Genomic DNA, 23,889 nt, shown 5'->3' with positions numbered 1-23,889 from the left:
GTCTTTAAGGTCAGTGAGCTTCCCCTTCACCCACAATGCTACAGAGTTACCCAGACCCTGAGTTCAATCCCAGGCCTGCCAGAACAATGATGCAAATTGCACGCCAGAGCCTTATTATTTATTTATTTATTTACTTACTTACTTATTTGCCAAGCACAGGGCTTGAACTTAGGTCTTGGCACCTCTGCCACAGCCAACCCTGGTTTCCTAGGACCCGAGATCAAATCTCAAGGCTGGCAAAAATAATAAGGAAAAGGATAAAATTGAGAAGGTCAAGAAGGTGGTTTTACTTTTTTTTCCCTTTGAACTGTGACCATCCTGGGTCTAAATGACAAGGCCCAGAAAGTACACATGACCTTGCATTGCTGATGTTTGGTGGGCTATTAGGGAAGCCATAGCCGAAACCGGCAACTTAGACCTGGAGGTCGAATCCTGGGACTGCCACTAATGAATGGCGGCATGGTCTAAGAAATGCATCCCGATGTTACATCCGTACAAATGGAATGTTATAAAAGTAAGAATTAATTTAGTATTAGATAGCTAGCTCACTAGGTAGTTAGGTAGGTAGGTAGGTAGATGATAGATAGATAGATAGATAGATAGATACATAGATAGATAGATAGATAGATAGATAGATAGATGGATAGATGGATAGATGGATAGATGGATGGATGGATGGATAGATGGATAGATGGATAGATGGATAGATGGATAGATAGATGGATAGATAGATAGATAGATAGATAGATAGATAGATAGATAGATAGATAGATAGATAGATAGATAGATAGATAGATAGATAGATAGATAGATAGATAGATAGATAGATAGATAGATAGATAGATAGATAGATAGATAGGCGATCTGGTCTTAGACATCAGGAGGAAAGAAGGAAACAATTCCCAGTCATGAGACCTTCTGCAGTGCTCTAGGCCACCAGCATCGCCATCACACACCACAGAGCATGAAGACTGTCCCTATCCCACTTCTCAGGCAGCAGAAGAGCCAAGAGGGCAGAGCTAGGTTCTAACTCAGGTGCTTGGAGATAGTAGAGAAAGGGCCCTGCCTCTCCTTGGACTGGGGATTTGCATTAATGATGTGAAGAATGAAGGAAGAAGAATGGCCTGGAAGAGGTAGAAGAAGGGCCTTCAAATCTGACAGAGAGTCAAAAACCTACTTCCTAAGATCAGAGAGTAGGGTTTTTCTACTCTGTTCCTCCCCTCTCCCTCATGAAACTGGCTCTCTATTATTAACGTAAAGATACACTGAGGCTTCCTTCATCTGAGGAAAAAGGTTAATTAGTCATTGTTTGAAGAGGCTGAGAAAAGCCTGCCCCTCGTGTAACTCTAACAAATGTTTGAGGTTTCCTCTTTGCAGGCTATGCCTGGAATGAATAAAGTGGTTTTGCAGCTCACTTCCCTGTTGAGTGTGTACATTCTGCCTACTAATCCTGCAGGCCTAGGTCTCTTCACCTAGCCAGGCTTTTGAAACTGTTTTCTGTCCTTCAAATTCAGTGTTACACTGGAGTTCTTCCTGCTAAAAGGGCTAAGGCTTGGATCCTGAGAACTTCATTTGAACCCAAGATGGGTCAACAATGTTTCTTTCCTGTTTCTATAGCTTGAGAACTCTAAGAACATTTAAAGTGCAAGTAACCTCTCATCACCAAGGGAAACACACAGGAAGCTCTTGAACTTCTGACCTTTCAGAAGTGGAAGTCAGAGTGTCGTAGACTTTCCTGCCCTGGCTGACTTCACCCTGTGATCCTGAGACCTCAGTCTCCTGAGCTAGAGTTTTGGGCCTGAGCTACTGGTGCTGTGCTAGGTTCAGAACTGTAATGACATTGACAATATAAGTCAAGTGCTTGTCACAAAGGGCTTGGGGAGCATATTATGCCTTTCAACATTGGACCTTTCAGAACTCTGTAGGACACAAGGTTATAATGTTAGAGTCTGAGAGGCTGGACATATGGATCTGCTATACTTGAACCTTGAGCCCTGACTCCAACTCTGATGTATATCAATGTTCATTTTCCAGAAAATGTTCTCATAATTAGCAAATTGGAAAAGTACTTTGATTATCCCTCACTCTTTTTCCAGTTGTTTTTCTCATACTGAAGCCTGGGTGCTCTCCCTGCACCCTTCAGCTCAAGGCGAACACTCTACCACTTGAGCCACAGTGCCATGTGAGGTCTTTTGGTGATTCATTGGAGATAAGAGTCTAACAGGCTTTCCTTGTGTAGGCTGTCTTGGAACTGTGGTCTTCAGATTTCAGTCTCCTGAGAAGCTAGGGTTCCAAGAATTCCCCACCAGCAACTGGCCTATTGTTTTTGCCAGTCCTGGGGCTTGATCTAAGGGCCTGGGTACTGTCTCTGAGCTTCTTTTTCTCAAGGCTAGCACTCTATCACTTGAGCCACTTCACAGCTTCTGGGTTTTTCTGAATATGTGGCACTGAGGATTCAAACCCTGGCATTCATGCATGCTGAGCAAGCTCTATACCACTAAGTCACATTCCCAGCCCCACCCTTAAAATTTTATCCCTCAACTTGCCTATCCTCAAGAAAAGGCTTCTGAGTATAAATCATCTAAAGGAATCCCTATAGTAAGTTGTCAAAAGATAACTAAGACAAAGCTCATACTTGGGAGAGACTCTTAACATGTGATGACTGTGACTAATGCCTCCATTTAATTATGTATCATGTTTCAACATTTAATATAGTATTAATGAATAACAAGTCAATGATCTGATTTATTGTGTATAATTTTATACTAGATGTACAAAACATAATAAATATTATGTGTATAATAATATTAAATACAATAAACTATAAAATGAATAAAATAAAATAAATACAAAATCAATAATTATAATAATCAATATATAATATTCATGCATATGTACATATATATCATATATTACACATGTATAGAAATATTTTTTACATTGCAGGGCCTCAATGCAGGCCCTGGGAACTCTAGCTTGAATTTCTTTTCCTCAAGGACAGTGAGCTTCCCCTTCACCAATGGAGTAAAAGAGTTACCCGGAAATGAGCTCAAATCCCTTCAATGGCAGAAATACTGGCTCCAATTCCAAGACAATGACTTAAAATTTTTAATGGAAGCACTTATGTTTATTCAGTTCCATACTGAACATTAAAAAAAAGCAATGTAGAATTTTGTACAGTTATTCAGATATCCTTCCCTTACCCCCAAAGTGCTTCTTTGAGCACTACATTATTTATGTATGTTTTCTATTGTAAAAATGTTGTACAGAGGGGTTACAGTTACATTAACAAAGTAATGAGTACATTTCCTATTGAGCATTGTTGCTTCCTTCTTTGTTCTCCTCCTACCTGTTTGATCTTCATCTGTCCCGCGGAAGATGAATGGGGTCCGTGGAAAGGTAAGTGTGCTGCTGGCCCATTCGCCAGCCTCCCGTAGCCCCAGAGACAGTCAGATGCAGCAAGGAGTCAAGTCAAGCAGGAATTCGTTTATCACCATGCAGCAAGCAATTTTTAAAGCAAAAAACCACGTGGCATGGAAGGGGAAGAAAAGGAACCAACCAATCACTGTAGAGGTCACCCTATCATGCACCTAAGCTTTCTATACTTTCTCTGCTGTCTTTCGAGCTATATAACTACAGACGTCACTGTTCCTGGTTGTGGTACACAGTCAGATTTTAACATAAACAACTCTGACTCTGCCCACTCAACTGCCTCTCAGCGCCACCTTTGCTGTCCATGTGCCCTACAGATTCCCCCTTTTATAATGGCAAACCCACCTCTTTGCTGAGGTTCAGGTCAGGGCAACTCTTATGAGGTTCGCCCAATTGGCACCTCCTCTTTCCGTGGTTCACCTAAAGTATGGAGTAATCTTCAGCACTGAGCTTATCATAATAGACACGGAGAGCCATGCGTTGGATTTCTTGGTCTCCACCCTTTCCCATATAACTGCAACCCCCACATCCTGCTCATCTCCCAGTTAGTTATCCTTTTTCCCTCCTCAGTAAAGTTAATAAACGTCAGCCCCATCACAGTTAGAAATGTCCGAAGCAGTTCGATTACTTCTGGGACATATATAAAGTCACTATCTTATAAGGTTGACCTCTTTAAAGCATGGGAGCAGCCTGGATATTAGGGGTACCACACATGAGGCACAGTGCATCCTCGTGGGCCCCCACACTCAGGCCATCCTTGGTAAAGGGGGTCTCAATCTCCAACATCCCAGGATCCTCTAGCCAGGTCAAAGATGTCAAAATGCAGCTCAGGCCACCAGGTCGAAGGGACAGCATATCTTTTGGTGCTGTTGATGATTTCTCCATTTGATCACTGCCCAGGTCACACATTGAGGTTGATGTGGATTCCGTAGGGCCATTGCCAGGACTAGGAGGGTCAGGACAGCCAACAGCTGGAGTATCACCATCTGCAATTGTTAAAGAACGCAAGAGCTTCTCAAGGGATGATTGCCCTTGGGGATGGTCAGTAATTATCTTTTTAGCTTTCTCTCTTTTAAACACAAGCCTCGACCAGCATAGCCATTTTACTTTCCTTGTTGGTTAGTTTATCCTTGGGCTTCTTCCTGTATAGAAGAAATGGGTAAAACTTAAAGTTCCTGGCTGGGATCCAAATGAGGGCTGTCTCCCCTATTGAAAAAACATATCTGAATCCCCTGCCCATGGTAACTAGGGGGTCAGGTCTGCTCCATTGTTGTGTCAGGGGGTCCTTCCACCTGACTTTCACTTGGGGCTTAGGATTTAGTTATCCCCAGTGTTTCTGAAACCTGGATCAATTGCCCCTTTTGAAAAATTTAAAATGTTAATGGTAAAAATAGCTATCTGTAACTATATATGGGGGTTAACTCCCATTTCTTTCTATAATTGCTTGGCCTTGAAGATTATAGGGATTTCCTGTGTGAGTAATATGCCATCTCTCAAAGAACTATGACATTACTTTACTAACAAAACAATGTCTATTATAGTTTTAACTTGTGCTAGTAGACCCAACGTGGCAAAGCATTGAAGAAAATGTGCTTCTGAATGTTTAGTTCTTTCTCCTGTATGTGCTGTAGCCCAACATGCTCCTGAATAGGTATCTATAGAAACAAATATATATTTAAGCTTACCAAAGGCTGGAAAATGAGTCACATCAGGTTGCCAGAGGACATTGGGTTTGAGGCCTCTGGGATTTACCCCTGGTGGTTGGAGCGGGGGTTCTTTTAAGAAGGGCTGGCATGTTTTACGGGTATGTATTATCTTTTTGAGGTCCTTTACAGGAATCTGAGGAAATCTATGTTGAAAACCTCTCCAATTATTGTGGGTTAAATCATGTAAATGGGTGGCCTCTTGTAACATTAAAGCTTGTGGGCTAGTAGCTAACTGGTCTGTCCAATTATTGCCCAAGGATAAAAACCCAGGAAGTTTTGAATGCCCTCTCAAATGTTGAGTATGAATAAGGGCTCCCCGTCAATCTAAAAGGCACTTAAGGGTGTCCAAAATGGGAAAACAGGGTTTCCATCCAGCTTAATATGTGCCTGGGGAATATGAGGGAGCAAGTTAATCATATAAACTGTCAGAATACAAATCAAGGGGTTTTTGAATGTCCCGAAGGATCATAATTACGGCAAACATTTCTTTTTATTGTGCTGACCCTTGACAAGGTTGAAATCTTTGTTGGCTTGGGGTCTTTTGTTGCTCCTCAAAGGCTGCATACACAGAGCCTGTTTTACCTCCATCAGTAAAAACATGGAAAGCGCCAGGAATAGGTTTAGGAGAAAATAGAGAAGGCATTATGAGGGGAAGTCACCATAACATGACGGTCCATTTAGATGACCCATAATGGCAGTCAATTTGACCTTGAAACCCTTCCAGGGAGAGAGCAAGTTGAGCATTGGCTCAAGTGAACACTCAACGTCTGCCATCCGAAAAGGAAAAACAATGGAGTGAGGGTCAAGACCATAATGCCTTTGGGATTGGGTCCTTCCCTTGAAAATAGCATGGGCAAGTTGGTCTGCCTGAGAGTACACCTGAGGGGTGCCCCCCAGAGGAGTGTGAACACACTCTAATGGCTCCCCCTCTTTGACTTAAAACTGCAGAAATCAATGTAACACCTGCAAACAACGAGAGGGAAATGGGCTTAAGAATAGAAAACCTTTTCAGGGAAAGTTCATACAGGGCTCTTTGGAACTGTAAAAATATTGCCCGATGGCTGCTTGTAATTATAATAACTTCTTGGGGTGTCCTGTCTTTTAGTCTGGTGAATAAGGGCACAAGACTATTTTAGGGATGGGATCCCATGGAAACAGCCAATTGATTTCCCCTAAAAGACTTTGAAGTTTGGTTAGGGACAGAGATGCTGGAATATCCAGCAAAGGCTTAAGGGGGCTGGCCTGAGTCAAGGTAAGGTGGGATCCGAACACCTTAAAAGGAGGTACCATTTGAATTTTATTTAGGGCTATGGTAAAAAAAAAACCCTTTTTTAATATGGTGAGAACCTGGGCTAGAAGACCCTCCAGGTGGCCCAGGTCTTGGTGCCCCAGAATTATTTCATCCATGCAGGCATAGGCAAGGGAGGTGTCTGAACCCAGCACAGGCCCTAAAAGTGTGGCCAAGTATTGTTAGCAAAAGGCCAGGCTATTGGCCATTCCCTGTGGCAGCAACGTCCATTCAAACCCCCGATCAGGATGGGAAAAAATTAAGAGAGGGGATGGAGAAGGCAAATTTCTTGCAGTCATCCAGATGCAAGGGGATCAAAAAAAAAAAACTATCTTTAATATCAGTTACAACCAAGGTATATTCTGAAGCGGGAGTCCAGGGCATTCCTCTTAGGGAATTCCTACTAGCTCTATCCTTTCAGTTACCTTATGTAGATCTTGGAGCACAAACCAAGCCCGGATGCTTTTTGGATAACAAATACAGGTGTGTTCCAATGACTCACAGAAGGAAGTATGTGCCCAAGTTTTATCTGTTCCTCCACCAAAAGGTGGCATGCTACAAGTTTAGGTTAGGTCAATGGCCACTGCTCCACCCAAATAGGGCTTCTCGGTTTCCACCTAATGGGAGGTACTTGGGGGACAACTGCCTTTAGGATTGGGGGTGCACCCAAGTGGGTCCCTTATGTTCTTCTCTGTACTTATGAAAGTTAAAAAATTCTTTTTCTTAACTTCCTCTAGATCCTGTTTAAGTTTTTGTGATTTTACTCTATCCAGGATATCATCATAGGATGCTCGATGGTCTGTAGTGACCACAGCATCCATTTGTCTTATCATGTCTTGCCCTAGTAAATTGGCGGTGAGGTTTTTTTGTCACTAAAGGGCATATATTTCCCTGCTCTCCATCTAGGCTATTCCATTTCATAAGGGCGAACGACTCTTTGGACTGGGATTTGCCCCCTACCCCCAATATCGGGGGTCTATGTGCAAGCTTCCAGTCCTAGGGAACTTCCTCCTCCCTGAGTATGGTTCAATCTGCCCTCACGTCAATTAGGCAGTGAAACTGCTTTACCCCTATGAAAATACACATTTTAGGGTGGAGTCCTTCCCTCAGGGGGATGGTCCAATGGGGCTGGGTCGTCCTGCCATGAGGTTGCCTGGGCCTTAGAGCAGAGGGTGTTCCTCCTTGAGCTAACGGGGCTGGAGGATGCCCCTCCCCTAGTTTAAAGGCTTCCCATCTCAATCAAATTTGGATCAACAATCCTTTTTCCAATGGTATCCCTTCCTGCACTTGCGGCAGGGTGTAGGGAGTGGTTTGGACCCCCCTGGCTGGTTGGCAGTGGGTGGAGGGCAGGGGGGATTGTTTTGAACAGTCCCACTTAAAGGGGACCTCCTGTCTGCATTTAAAACAAGTCCCTCTCCCTGATCGCCTTGGGGTTCCTTGGCCCTGGGCTGCCAGAGTCTGGGTAAAAGCCTGCAGATGTCTGAGCCTGTAAAGGTAAAGATAGTGATTGGGCCTGGGGCTGTTGTGTTCCACATCCTGGGAGGCCACCACCCATGTGCTCAGGGAACACTCTCTCAATCCCACGCAGGCTGTGTGGTGGTCTGCATTCATCCCTTCCCAAACCAGTAGCTTTACAAACTGATCTCAGAGGTCCCCTGCTGGTGACTTGCGGTGAACATTCTGTTGGACTTAGTCTATAAAATCAGGTAGAAGCTCACCCAGGTTTTGTCTCACTCCTGCTATGGGGAACTTAGTGGGTCCTTCATCCAATTAGTACCGCTCGACAAGTCCGGCCTGCCTCACCTGGTCGCAGTACGGGCCAGTTAATGAGTGATGTCTGTATCTTATTTTTATATATTATATTATTACCAATTATTTGGTATAAAATTATACCTCCATTAATTAATCACAGTAGGAGACTTAATAAAGTATTAATTAATCAATGACCTATATTTATTGCTTACAATCATATACTGGAATGACTAGCTAATTAGTAATTTAATTAGTACATTTCAAACATTGTATTTGTATTCCTATAGATAGGAACAAGTTTCCTAGATCTTCAGCCGTGTGCACTCCCGGGATCGAACTCAGGGCCTAGGTGTCTGGGTTGGACTCAGGCTTCACTGACAGTCTCCAGCCTTCGACCATGCAAGGTCATGTACAATTTTCAAGCCAAGTAATTGAGACCCAGGAGGGTCACAGTACTAAGGAAACAAAGGTAAAACTGTTGTAAAAAACTTCCTGGTCTTTTCCTCCTCCATTTTTGTTGGTTTGATGGTTTTTTTGTTGTTGTTGTTTTTTGTTGTTGTTGTTTTGTTTTTGTTTTTGCAAGAGCTGGGAGTTGAACTTGGGTCTTAGGATCCCTGAATCATCTGTGGGTGTAAAAGCTGCAACCAGCCTAGGGTAATCATGGTTTAAGACACAATAAAATGCTTCCTTGAGTAAAAGGAGCTCAGGTAAAATGTCTAAGCTCACAGTTCAAGCCTCAGGAATTGCCACAAAAAAAGAGCCAGTAACTCCATGTGTCTGTGAATTTATCCATGTATTTGTATCGGTGAACATCCAGATTCTCTATGAAGAAAGGCACCCAGATAGGAAATTTGCTTTGAATAGAAAGATTTCATAGCACAGAGAGTACTTTCAAGATGGTGCATGTTCCTTGGCTCCCCTCAATATTCCCAGTGTAGCCTGAGGGGTTCTTCATACCCCAGGCTGCTGGAGAAAGTCTGCCTCATTGTTGGAACAGGCAGAGAAAAAGCCTCACTCCTGTACAACTCTGTAACAAACAATTCATGCAGGGCAATTAGGGAGGATGTGTGTGGGGAGGATCTGAAGGTCAGGAGAAAAAGGCCTCTTTGTACCCCAATGTTGGGTCTTCGTCCATCCCACAAAAGAAGGAAGGGGTCCTCCATCAGAAAGAATGACATTTCCCCATTTGTTAGGAAATGGATAAACTTGGAAAAAATTATATTAAGTGAAGTAAGCCAGGCCCAAAGAAACATAGGTCCCATGGTTTCCCTTAATTGCAATATCTAGTATATGTATGAGTCAAGCAGAAAAGGTCAGATAATGTGATGTTAGAAAAATGAACCCTTAGATATGTATTTTAATGTTTTTTTTCTTTCATGCATTTGTTTCTAACGCATTTATAAGATTATCTCTTTGTTGCTTTGTATGTCCCTCCCCCACAGTATAACCACTGCTTTCACTATATTTGATGTCAGCATAACTTGTGAAGGAGATGGGGAAAAACAAGTCGTTTAAGGATACAGGTGGACCTGTTGCAACATTGAGAAGTACAAGTTGTCATGTCGAAAATGAGCTTTATAACGTTGGTGGGGGGGGCGCGGGGAGGATTGGGGGGGAGGCTGGGAAGGGATGTGAAGGGTAAACAAAGATGAGACTGCTATGCTTGATAAGAAATGTACACATTATCCTGCCCATTTAATTGTAACCCCTCTGTACAGTATGTTCACACAACAAAAATTAAATTAAATTAAACAAAAAAAGAAAAACTCTTTTATTAACAGAGAGCAGCCCTTTTTAAAGCCAAAAAGGGCTGGTGGCATGGCAAGGGAGGAAGAGGAACCAATCACTGTCAAGGTCCCCCCCTATCATTAACCTGAGCCTTCACGGGCTGGTTAGGCACTGATCGGAAGATCAATTGGGCTCTGCCCAATCTACTCTCTCCTAGCGCCATCTTGGCTGCCCATGTGCTCTACAGTAAATTGAGCTCTGCCCACTCTACTCTCTCCCAGTGCCATCTTTGCTGCCCATGTGCTCTACAGTAAACTAGGCTCTGCCCACTCAACCCCCTCTCAGCGCCATCTTTGCTGCCCATGTGCTCTACACCCCAAGCTATCTCTCCTCCCAGTGCTCTGTTTTGACAGAAAGTCTTCATTTGTGCCATCTCCCGTGGCAGGCCAAGTTCTCTGCACTCATCCTGTCTTTGTAAGCCTATGTTTCAGTGTTGAAACAAACTGCTACCACTAATTCAAGAGTCTTTCTGGCAGACAATTAGGGAGCTGAACTTAATGAAATGATTCATTATTGGCAACGGTGCCTCCGTGTGTGTGTGTGTGTGTGTGTGTGTGTGTGTGTGTGTGTGTGTGTGTGTGTGTGTGCATACACCAGTCATGGTGCTTGAACTCAGTTCCTAACCACTCTGAGTTTTTCTCCTGTACAAGGACAGCACTCTACCAATTGAGCCACACAGCCATTTCAGGCTTTTTTTTTCCCCTAGATGTGGTACTAAGAATTTAACCCTGGGTTTCACACATGCAAAGCAGTCTACCTCTAAGAAAAATTCCCAGTGCTCCACTTCTGGTTTCTTTCTTTCTTTTCTTATAAGTTGGAGGAGTTGAAGTCTGGGCCTGGGTGCTGCCTCTGACCTCTTCAGCTCATGTGTAATGCTCTACCACTTGAGCTACAGCACCCCTTTAGGCTTTCTGGTAGTTTATTGGAAATAACCATCTCAAGGAATTTCCTGCCCAGGCTGGCTTTGGACTGTGATCTGGGATAGTTTTGAACCAAGATCCTCAGCATCCTGAGCAGGCAGGATGATAGACCTCAGCTAAAGACACCTAAGCCTTGACACTTTGCTGCAAGGATGTCCTTGGCTCCACATGGTAGAACGTTAGCCATGAGCCCAAGAGGAAAGTCAGCAACTAGGCTCTGAGTTCAAGGTTCATGATGGAGAAAACAAAACCAAAACAATTGTCTGCAGGAGACAAGTCACTACAGCTCGGTGTATACATAAATTTGGCCTTGCCTTGGGGACATATATGAGCCTCTGCACAATTATCTTACTTCTGTAGCTCTTATAAGGACCAGATGAACCAATATAACTCATGAAGGACTCAGTATATAGGACCCTGTGAAGGACTCAGCACACAGTACCCCATGAACGACCTAGCACCCCTGGAAGGACTCATCACATAGCTGTATTCCACAAACTGTCATTAGAATTAGGGTGCTTTCATCAGTATCACCATTCTTTTAGATACATTTCACAAACCGCACAAGTTCACATCTAACGGTTTAGAAAGGTCTTTTTTGTGGATAGGGTCATCAGCCTCTGGATTGCACTCATAGGTTGGAGGTACTGTCCTGAGATCTTTTCCTCAAGGCTACATCTCTACCACTTTGAGGCACAGCTTATAGTCTGGCAGACTTCCTGCCAGGGTTGAGTTTTCAACCCACCAGTGTCTTATCTCATCCCCTGAGCAGCTAAGGGTGAGCCAGCAGTGTCTGGTTCCATGGTGCTGGGTTGCAGCTGTTAAACTCTGGCTAAGTCAGGTTAGATGCCAACCATCAGCTTCAGATTCCCAGCTTGCTCTGTGATGAGGTATTTGCAGTGTTTTCCTTATATAGTTGGAGTCAGAACAGTCTATCTTTTTTTTATGCCATTCCTGGGTCTTGAGTAAGAGTCTAGACACAGTCCCTAAGCTTTTATGCTAAGCTAGTGCTTGGCTGTTTGAGTAACAGCATGACTTCTGGATGTTTCTGTGCACACAGTAGAGAGGAATCGAACCCAGGGCTTTGTATGTACTAGGCAAGCACTCTACCACTGAGCCGCAGGAATGACAAATGTAGAAACAGATATATAGATTGTTTCATAGATATATAGAAATATATATATATATATATATGCATGTATGTATAAAACAAGACAAGGATATCTGTATATTATTTGATTTTATATACTATATTACTACCACTTATCGATAAATTATTCCTTCCTTTATTTAAGAATGGTGGTTGAATACATAACAAAGTATTAATTGAAAATTAGTCAGTGTACTATAATTATTGTGCATAATTTTATAATATAATCATACACTACTAATGTAATTGTTAGTTTACAACATTCCATTCGTATGGATGTATATCGGAGTGTATTTCTTAGGATCTCCCACCATTCGTAGGTGGCAGTCCTGAGATTCGCACCCCGGGCCTAGGTTGCTGGTTTTGGCTATGGCTTCCATGATAGTCCACCAAACTTCAGCAGTACAAGGTCATGTACACTTTCTGGGCCCTGTCATTTAGACCCAGGATGGTTGCAATGCAAAGAATAAACTATGTAAAACCGCCTTCTGGAACTTCTCAGTTGTATCCTTCTCCTTTTCCCCCCCGCTTTTTGTTCTTCTTTTTTTTTTCGGTATTGGGCCCAGAACTCTGAATCTGGGTGCTGTCCATCAATTATTCAGCTCAAGACTATCGTTCTACCACTTGAGCCATAGCACTACCTCCAGCTTTATTCTGCTTATGTGGTGCTGAGGAATCAAACCCAGAGCCTTGTGCATGCAAGCTAAGCACTCTATTACTGATCCACCTTCCCAGTACTTCTCCTTTTTTTTTTTTTGCGAGTCCCAAGATTTGAACTCGGGTCATAGGATCTTAGGATGGTCTGTGGGTCCCGAGGCTGCACCCCAGCCTAGGATGATAGAAGTTGAGGCAGAGTTGCCACGAGCTGAGTTCAAGCTCCAGGCCTGGCCAAAAAAAATTAAGGCCCTGGCTTGGAATTTGCACCATTTTTCTGGAAGGCCTAGAATTTGAACTCAGGGCCTGGGCAATTCTATGTCACTGTGGTGCAGAGGAAGCTCACTATCATTGAATACAACAATTTCAGCCCAGTTTCCAGGGCCCGAATTCAAGCCCCAGCACTGATAAATAATATTCATATATGAGATCTATTTACATACAGGGGTTTATTCCTTATGACATTTATTACCCTTATTTTTCCATGAAAAGGTCAGTGTAGAGAAAAAGCCTTTTGCAAACTGAGCTGCCAGCCAGTTCTGAGGACCTGAGAACAAGCCATAGTAGTGGTTGATAGATATAGATATAAAGATTGAGATTGATATAGAGATAGATAGATAGATGTGTAGTTGGCTATATATGAGAGAGAGAGACTATGTGAGGATATTATATTATATATATTATGAATTATTATTAAATTATACCTCCATTTAATGAAGTATCATGGTTGAATACTTATTGAAGCATTAATATAAATGTAGACAGTATTCCTTAATTGGGACTATCACACCGTTGTGCTAGAATGGAAGACATAATCCAAAACTTTTTGTGTGGCATTGTATAAGAGAATCATGAATTAACTGCAAATATAATTATTACTTTTATAACACTCCATTAAACATTCACTTGAATAGTGAAGATTTTCTCAAGATCTCCCTCCATTTGTAGGAGGCAGTCCTGGCATTCGAACTCCAGGCCTGGGTAGTTTACTTCAAAATACAAACCATTAGAATGACACTGTGAAGGTTTCAGTTTGTCACAATGAAAAAAAGAACAAGAAGAAAAGAAAGCCAGGTGTCATTTGTGCCTGCCTGTAATCCTAGCTCTTCAGAACTCTGAGAGGTAGAGAATGCCAGTTTGAATTCAGCCAGGACAGGAAAGTCCACAGCACTGTTATTTCTGTGGGATCCCAGAAATAAAAAAAAATTGCCATGAGTGTGGCTGTGGCTCAAGGACAGAGTGATACCTTTGAGCAAAAGGAGCTCAGGAAATGTGCCTAGGCTCATAATACAACCCCTGAACCTGCCAAAAAAAAATAACTCCCTGTCTCCCCATATATGTATGCATGTATTTCTATCGGTGAAGGTCCAGAATCCCTAAGATGAAAGGCACCAAGCTAGGAAAATTTCTTTGAATAAAATGATTTCATAGCACAGACAGTGCTTTCAAGACAGTGCATGTTCCGGGGCTCCCCGATACCAGTGTAGCCTGAGGTTTGCTCGACACCAGGGACTGCTGGAGGAAGTCTGCCTCATTGTTGGAACAGGCAGACAAAATCCTCACACCTTTACAGCTGTGTAACAAACAACTCCATCTGGGCCAATTAGTGAGCAGGAGTGTGGGTGGGCTATGAAGCCTAGGAGAAAAAAGGCTCCTTTGAAACTCAAGCTATCTCTCTCCTCAGTGCTATTTTGACTGGAAGCCTCCATTTGTGCCACCTCCTGTGGAAGGCCAAGTTCCCTGCACTTATCCTGTCTTTGTTAGTCTATGTTCCAGTGTTGAAATAACTTGCTACAATAAATTCAAGGGTCCTTCTGGCAGACAACAAGGGAGCTGAACCTTATAAAAATGATTCATGATTGGCAACAGTGCCTTCCTAGTTTCTGGAAGCTTGCTAAATCTAAGCACATGTGTAATATCACAATACTTCCTGTCATCTAGAGCTGGTGAAGCTCATCAAGTTTTAAAACCTTTGAACTCTCCTAATTGGGCCCTGGGTGGCTAGGTTTTGGGGTTGAACACAGGGCCTGGGTGCTGACCATGAGCTCAGAACAGAAGCTCAGTGCTTTACCATTTGGTGTCACAACATCACTTCTGGTATCTGTGTGTGTGTGTGTGTGTGTGTGTGTGTGTGTGTGTGTGTGTGCATGAATGTGTGTGCATACACTTGTCCTGGATCTTGAACTCAGGACCTGAACACTGTACCTGAGTTTCTCCTGTACAAAGATAGCACTCTACCACTTTAGCCACAGAGCCACTTCAGGCTGTATTCTAGTGATGTGGTACTAAATAATCAAGCCCAGGTATTCATACATGCAAAGCACTCTACCCTAAGACACATTCCCAGCAATCCACTTCAGGTTTCTTTCTTTCTTTTCTTGTAAGTCAGAAGAATTGAAGTCTAGGCCTGGGTGCTGTCCTTGCGCTCTTCAGCTAAATACAAGTGCTCTACCACTTGAGCTACAGCACCCCTGCAGGTTTTTGTTAATTCACTGGAGAGAATCCTCTCAAAGAATTTCATGTCCAGGCTGGCTTTGGAAAGTGATCCTCAGCTCTCAGGCTCCTGAGTAGCTAGGATGACGGTGCGAGTTATTGGCACCTAGCTTCCACTTCAAGTTTCTAAGTGGTGAATAGGAGATAATAGTCTCTTGGGACCTTTTGTGTCTGGGATAGTTTGGAACCGAGGTTGTCAAATACCAGCTTCCTGAGTAGGTAGGAAGACAGACCTCAGCTACAGATGCCTAGACTGTAACACTCTGTTGAAAGAGGGTTCTTGGCTCCACATGGTTCAGTGGCTAGGTCCTGAGTTCAAGGTTCACGACCAAGAAAAATAAACCAAAACAATTGTCTGCAGGAGACAACTCACTAGAGTTAGGTACATACACAATTGGCACTGACATTGAGACATATCTGAGCCTCAAGATTCTCATCTGCACCATCATCTGACTTCTGGAGCCCTTACAAGGACCAAGTGGAAGAATTTACCCCGTGAAGGACTCAGCACACAACACCCCATGAAGGACTCATCACATAGCTGTATCCCACAAGCTGTCAGTGTTAGGGTGCTTTCCTCAGTACCACCATTCTTTCAGAAACACATAACAAACCACATAAAGTTCACATCTAATGATTAAGAGGGATGGGGTTTTGGGGGGAGGTGGAGTCAGCCACGGGAACTGCACTGAAAGTTTGGGGGTACTGTCCTATGATCTTTTGCTCAAGGCTAGAACTCTACCACTGTGTGCCACAGCTCAGAATTTCACCGACTTCCTATCAGGGCTGGGTTTTAAACCCACCAGTGTCAGATCTCAGCCCCCGAGTATCTTGCATGACAAAGGTGATGGAGCCAGCACCATCTGGTTCTGTGGAGCTGGGTTGCAGCCGTTTACCTCTGGCTAAGTCAGGTTAGATGGCAGCTGTCAGCATCAGACTTCTGGCTTGCTCTGTGATGAGGTATTTGCAGTGCTATCGTTATATAGTTGCAGTCAGAACATTCTTTTTTTGGTGCCATTCCTGGGTGTTGAGTAAGAGTCTAGACACAGTCCCTAAGCTTTTATGCTCAAAGCTAGTGCTCCGTTGCTTGAGCGACAGCACAACTTCTGGATTTTTCTATGCACATTGTAGTGAGGATTGAACCCAAGGCTTTGTATGTACTAGGCAAGCACTCTACCACTGAGCCCCAGTAGTGCCAGTAGTGACAAGAGAATAAACAGATCAATTGTGTAGATTGGTAGATAGATAGATAGATAGATAGATAAAAGATAGATAGATGTGTAGATATATATATATGCATAAAGAGAGAGGGAATGTGAGGATATTAAATTATTACCGATTATTAGTTATGAAATTATGCCTCCATTTAATAAATTATCCTGGTTGAATATTTATAGAAGCATTAATTAAAAATTATTCAATATCCTTCCATTAGGGGAAATCACACCATGGTGCTACAATGGCAGATATAAATCCAATAATTTTTGCGTGGCATTCTAAAATAGAATCATGAATTAACTGCAAATTTAATTATTACTTTTATAACATTCCATTAGCATTCACATAAATAGGAATGAGTTTTTCAGGATCTCTTTCCATTTGTGGTTGGCAGTCCTGTCATTCAAACTCCAAGCCTGGGTAGTTTTCTTTGAATCCAAACCATTGGAATAACACCATGAAGATTTCAGATTGTTATGATTACAAAAAGAACAAGAAGAAAAGAAAACTAAGACCCAGGGGCTCCTGCCTGTAATCCTAGCTCCTCAGGAGGCTGAGATGTAGAGAATGCCAATTTGAATTCAACCGGGGCAGGAAAGTCCACGACCCTCTTATTTCTAAGAGATTACAGAAAAAAAACAAACATGAATGGGGCTGTGGCTCAAGGGCAGAGCAATACCCTTGACCAAAAGGAGCTCAGGGACAGGGCCTAGGCTGATAGTACAACACGGAACTGCACCCCCCCCCAAAAGGAGGCAATAACTCCATGTCTCTGTGTATAGATGGATCATGTATGGATGATGGGCATTCAGCAGGTTGCCAATGCCCAGCCCCCCAACCTGGGCAAGCTGAGACAAGCCCTGAAGAGTACTAAGTGTGAGCCAGCAACTTGAACAAAGCATCCTTGTATACCATTAAATAACTGAAGCTTGATGTTCTGGCTGAGATGTCCCATTGGGACAATTAGAAGCCGGCCACTGCCTCCAGGGAGACCACAGTTCCTAGACTGTAGGATTTGTCAAAGTTTCTGGCTCCATATTCTCTATCCCTCTGTAGGATGTGAGCCTAGACCTCTGGTGCCTGGTGGCTATCACTCAATTATCATTCCTCATTGCCTAGTCACAGGCTGCTCCCAAATCTTGGTAAAGATATGAAATAGTCAGCGATTTCTATGCTGAAAGAGGTATGTCAATAAATCCCACCCTCATAACTCCCTTTAGAAGTGAGCCTTGGGCTGCGAATGTGGCTTAGTTGTAGAGTGCTTACCTAGCATGCACTAAATCCTCGGTTCGATTCCTCAGTACCACAGAAACAGCAAAAGCCAAAAGTCGCATTTTGGCTTAAGTGATACCGTTGAGCAAAAGAAGCTCAGGAACTTGCCCAGACCCTGATTTCAAGCTACAAGACTGGCACAAAAAGATGTGAACCTGGTGAGACATATTTTTTCTGGGACTCAGAGGAAGGCCAAGGTTATATGCAAGAAGTAGGGTAGAAGGCAGGTGCTGGTGGCTCACCCTTGGCAGTTACTCAGGAGGCTGAGATCTAAGGATCCCAATTGCAGGCAAGAAAGTCTATATGAGAACCTCTTTTCCAATTAAACACCCCCAAAGCCAGAAATAGAACTGTGGTTCAAGTAGTAAAGTGCTAGCCTTGAGCACAAAAGCTTAGGGATAGGATAGCATCCAGGCCATTAATTCAAACCCAGGAGAGGCACAGACACACACACACAGACACACACACACACACACACACACCACAACACACACACACACACACACACACACACACACACACACACACACACACACACACACACACACACACACACCAAGATAGAGCATTTGCCAGTCAGCCTGCAAAAATTCCATCTCTACCAACTCAATATAACAAAAGAGGTAGAAGGGAAGCAAAGACTTGTTCCAGGAGGTGATATATCCAGTGCCAAAATTCTACAGGAGTTCTAAGATGTGGATACAGGAAAGAGAGCCTCAGGCAGTAGGTACAGCATGGACAAAGGTCCTAAGGTGTGCTGTAGAGCAGGTGATGTTGTTGGAATGAAGGCTCTGTGGCTTCAGAAAAGTCTGGTAGAACATTCAAGGCTGGGTCAAGGTTTGTACTTGAGTCACAGGGCAGAGGGTGGGGTCCTAGAATGGGCCTCAGGGGGAAGATTAGCTTGGCTTTACTCCAAGGACCTCAGCCATTTCCTGTGGCTGGAAGCCTATTTTTCACAGCTCTTAACCCTCAGGCATCCATTGCATGGAGGAGCAGGGCAAACACAGGGAAGAACTCTTGCTTAAGAAAAGCTTCTAGCCCAATGCCACCAGTGGCTCAAACCCTGTAAATCCTAGCTACTCAGAAGACTGAGATAGAGATCGAGGGTCAAGCCAGATCAGGAGAGGAAAGTTAGTGAGACTCTTCTTGCAAATGAACTACCAAAAACCAGAAATGGAGCTGGGGCTCAAGTGGTAGAGTGCTAACCTTGAGGGAAAAAGTTAAGAGACCAGAGACCAGACCCTGAGTTCAAGCCCAGTACTGGCACAGAAAAATAAAGAATAGCTTTCAGGAGCTCCTAGTCCACTCTGGTGAAAGGCCAGATCAGCTGGGCGCCGGTGGCTCATACCTGTCCTCCTACCTCCTCAGGAGGCTGAGATGTGAGGATCGCAATTCAATTCCAGCCCAGCCAGGAAAGTCCGGGAGATTCTGATCTCCAAGGAACCTCCAGAGGACCGAACGTAGTTCTGTAGCTCAAGTGGTAAGCTTAAGAGCTAGGACAGAGCCCAGGTCCAGAGTTCAAACCCCGTGACCAACACCTGGTCTGCTTGGACCTCACTGTGTGGCTCTAGGCAAAGTAGTTTCCAGTGGGCCCCCTGAGGTTCTCCCAATGTGTAGGTGTTCTACAAGTCTTGAGTGGAGCCTGTTTGGAGGCCATTGCCTACAGAACGGGCCACAGTACCAGAGAAAGATCGAGCCTTGGGGCATGGAGATCATCAGAATTGCATCTGTCATGGGTGCAATGTGGATCTGAGCAGTAAATCGCCATCTCAGACCAGGATTCTGGGCCAGGAGGGGCAGGTGCAAGATGTCACACCAAGTAACGTCCACTCATCCGGGTATCACAAGTGTGTGAATTTTTCTGGCACACCTTGGGCAGGTGTTGAGTTGGGCTCATGAAAGCCTTTTAGGCTCAGGAATCCACAGCCAACTGGCTGCTGCTTGTAACAGTCGCTATCCCAGGAATCCCAGGGCTCGGAGTCCTGCTTTCCTCACCAGTGCTTGGGTGCAGATTAAGATCTGCAATCGTGGGCCAACTACAAACGAGCATCCCTAGTGTCCTTCCCTTGGTCCTATGGCCCCATGCACAGATGGAGGGGTAGGTTCTATGGAACTTACTGCCATGGCTGAGACCCCTCAGCCCAAGGAAGACTTAGGGAGAAACCACTTGATTTGGCTTGAGAGTTTACTTTGACTATGCCTCACTACTGCCCCCAGTTCTAGCTCAGCTCATCATTACTACCTTCCTCTGTATGTGTATGTATGTGTGTGTGTGTGTATGTGTGTGTGTGTGTTTGTGTGTGTGTGGTGTGTGTTTGTGTGTGGATGAGCAAGTATGCATCTTGGTACTAAGGCTTGAACTCAGGGTCCAGGCTCTGTCCCTCCCTTTTTTCATTCAGGGCTAGCTCTCTACCACTTGAGCCACATCTTTTCTTCCAGCTTTCAGGTGGTTCTTGGGAGAGGAGAGTCTCACAGACATTTCTTGCTGCACTTCCTCTGAATGGCAATCCTCAGATTTCAGACTCCTGAGGAGTTAGGAATATGAGACATGAGCTATTAGCATTTGGCCACACTTACCTTCTTGGCTAAAACAGACTACCTCTCTCTCAGCTAAGCACCTATCTACAGCCAGCACTCCTATCCCAGGCTTCAGAGGAAACATAACCTCCTCCCCTGAGGACAAAGAAATGGGATCAGTTTGACCTTTGTGGTCTCTACACAATCAGGGTCTGGTGGGAGCTGTTATGGAGGTCAGAGATCTTGGCCAGGGCAAGTAGACAGCTGTTACAATAGAAGAGAGTATGAAAAGATATCCTTGCAGCTGGATGCCAGTGGCTATAATCCTGGCTACTCAAGGCTGAAATCGTTGGATCAATCAAGATTAAAAGCTAGCCTGGGCAGACTCTTATCGCCAATAAATCACCAAAAAGATGGGAAGAGAGCTACTGTAGTTCAAGTGGCACAGCACCAACCTTGTGCAAACAAGCTAAAGGATAACACCTAGACTCTGAGTTTAAGCCCCGGGAAACACACACACACACACACACACACACACACACACACACACACACACACACACTCACACACACACAACCTTAGCAGTTGCCCGTGGCTCATACCAGCAATCCTAGCTACTCAAGGGGCTGAGCTTTTAGGGTGGCAACTTAAAGCCATCCCAGGCAGGAAAATATGTGAGAAACTTCTGTCTACTAAACTACTAAAAAAAGATGAAAGGTGAGTTGTGGTTCAAGTGTTAGAGTGTTAGCTTTGAGCAAAGGAAGCTCAGGGACAGTTCCAAGCTCTGAGTTCCAGCTCTACGATTTTTTAAAGACATCCCCCACCCCACTCCGGCCATAAATCCAGATTTTGGTCATCCTAGATCTCATTTCTGATCCTGCCACTTCCACAGCAGAAGTAGCTGGTGTGTGGCCATGGGCTAAGAAGTGAACTTACACAAGTGGGTCATAGCCATGTCAAGGCTAATGCCCCAGTACATTGAGGTACTGGTACATACCAGTCCCTTATCCCACAGTTACCTGGTCCTGGAATCTAAAGTCTGTGCCTCTGTATTCTGGGCATCCGGAATTGTTTAGAAGCACCTGAGAAGCCCAGCTGGGCCCAGAAGATAGACTTGCCTGTGATAAGGTACCTTGACTTTTCCTTGATACTGTCTAACACTTCCCAGCCACCTTGGCTTCACCTCCCATGTAGCCCCAGATCATCCTTGCTTGGACAGCCTTCAGTAAGCTATCAAGCTCGATCTGGCCAGAGCCACTGGAAACCACCCTTCCCCCACTCCACTGCCAGCCTGCTGGGAGTGGGATATGCAGCCAGAGGAAAATGACAGAACAGCGCATGACTGACCCTGCCACCCCAGAGGCAGGGGAGAACACATGCCAGCTGACCCTGCTGATTCAGAATCCCCTGGAGGCGGCCAAAGATATGGACAGCCGGACTTGGGCCCCAAAGAAAAGCTGGTATATGCAGGTCTCTGGCAATTTAGGACTCATTGTAGACCCTGATAGGGGGCTAAATGCAAGGTTGCCAGGGAGGAGGGGCACCATCCGAGTTCAGGAAGAGGCAGACAGGCACCCTGGAAGTGGACAGAGATGAGGGAAATACACACACACACATACACACACACACACACACACACACACGGGTAAGTCAAGGCCTCAGCAGTCCCTGATCACCTGAACATCCTAACCCCCAGAAAGATGGCTCTACAGTCCTCATATCAAATGTAGACAAAACTCAGAGCCTCTCACACATCTGGAATGGCACATAATTCAGCATGGCACTTCCTACTGTACTCACTGCTATGAAGAAAAGCCAGCTACCGTATTTTTGGTTGTCGGTCTTGGGGTTTAAACTTTGGACCTGTGTGTAGTCCCCCAGCTCGTCAGCTGAAGGTGTGTGCTCTACCACTGGAGCCATAGCATCACTTCCGGTTTTCTGGTGGTTCACTGGAGATAAAGTCTCTCAGACTTTCCTGCCCAAGCTGGCTTTGAACTCTCATCCTCAGATCGCAGCCTCCTGAGTAGCTAGGATGTTATTTGTGAGCTACGGTCAGCGCCTGGCTTCAGCCACCTTCTTAGACCCAGCGGAAACCCAACTTGTCAGGCCACAAAGCACATGCAACCCTTCACTTCAGACTTTGGCACCAGCATCCAAAACCATTCTTCCTTGGATGGAGAGAATAAAATTGACACTACCCTCCCACCCTTGCTCTCATTGGTCCACTCCTTAGGTAAGATAGGACACAACCTCTGGAGTTCTTGGTAAGCCAATGCACACCCTGCTGTGACTTCACACTGGGGCAAACCTGGGAGTTCTTAGAAATGTCTGTACAGTGAGGCCAGCATCTGTTCTTCCAACCACAGCAACCGCACTCCTTCACCATCTCTTGTAAGCAAGGGGTGCATTCTTTTTTGTTTTTTGTTTTATTTTTGGTTGAGGGGCTTGAAATCATGGCTTGGGTACTGTCCCCGATGATGATTTTTGCTCAAGGACAGTGCTCTACCACTTGAGCCATGGCACCACTTTTGGTTGGAGATTGGAGATGAGACTCTCATGGGACTTTCCTGCCTGGGCTGGGAAACAAGTTCCTCTGGATCTCAGCCTCCCAAGTAGCCAGGATGACAGGTGTGAGCCACTAGAGTGGGACTTATGGTTTCTCATTCCTTAGAATTTCCAACTCATTCTCCTCTAAACACTACCACCTAGACACTCCTCTACCTCCCTCAGGCATGGCAAATGGAGGCTCAGAATTGGGGTAGGGCCATGGGTATTAAAGGGCCCCCTTCACATCACTACCCCTCTCTAAGATCTCATCTGCCTCCTCTGGATGGCCTGGTCTTCCAGGGCAGATGAGACCACTAGGTGTTCAGCAGCCTGCCCTGTATCCCCCGCCGAACCCAACCAGTACCTGAGAATTTCTGGGGCCAGCTGCTCCATGTCCCGGTGGAAAATGTTGGGAGGGTTGCTGATAAGTGGGTCTAGGAGTGCTCAGGACAGAAGGAGTGACCAGATCCCCGCTGTCAAAGAAGGAGACACAATGCATGGATTGATCTACTAAGAGCTACAGGGCATAGCCATCCACCTGTCACCCAGGTCCCGTGGAATGCTGTTTTATATTGTCAGTCCTGGGGCTTGACCTCATGGCCCAGGCGCTGTCCCCGAGTTACTTTTGCTCGAGGCCAGCACTCGTCCACCTGAGCCAAGGTGTGACTTCTGGCTTTTTCTGTGTATGCGGAACCTAGTAATCAAAACTAGGGTTTCCTGAGTGCCACGCAAGCCCACTACTGCTAAGACACAATCCCAACCTTGGAAAGCTGTTCTTCTGTGACCCCTTGGACCTGTCTCAGCACAGTCTTGCACATATTTACCGAGTTTCTCAACAGCAGCCCTGGCTGGAAATGAACACACTCTGCTATGTTGTCCTTGATTTACAGCATCTTTGCTCTCTGTGCTTCTTGTCAGATCCTCCTTGTTAAGCAATGCCCCATTTCAAGTGCTGTCTCTAAGAAGCCCACTCCAAAAACCCTGGCAGAGGAGGATCTTTTCCACTCTGCAAGCTGCCGGTATTGTCATGCTCTGCCTTCCAGTTGATGTGGGTTGAGAGCACACAAAGGGGAAGGGCTGGCTTCCACAATTCAATTTCTTTCTGAAGGCTCTGATATACTACCCAAGGACCAGTGCTGTATTTAACTCCAT

This window comes from Dipodomys spectabilis, unplaced genomic scaffold (genome assembly GCF_019054845.1).
Source record: "Dipodomys spectabilis isolate Male_0828 unplaced genomic scaffold, ASM1905484v1 ptg000117l, whole genome shotgun sequence".
Taxonomy (NCBI): Eukaryota; Metazoa; Chordata; class Mammalia; order Rodentia; family Heteromyidae; genus Dipodomys; species Dipodomys spectabilis.
This window is presented reverse-complemented; position numbering follows the sequence as displayed.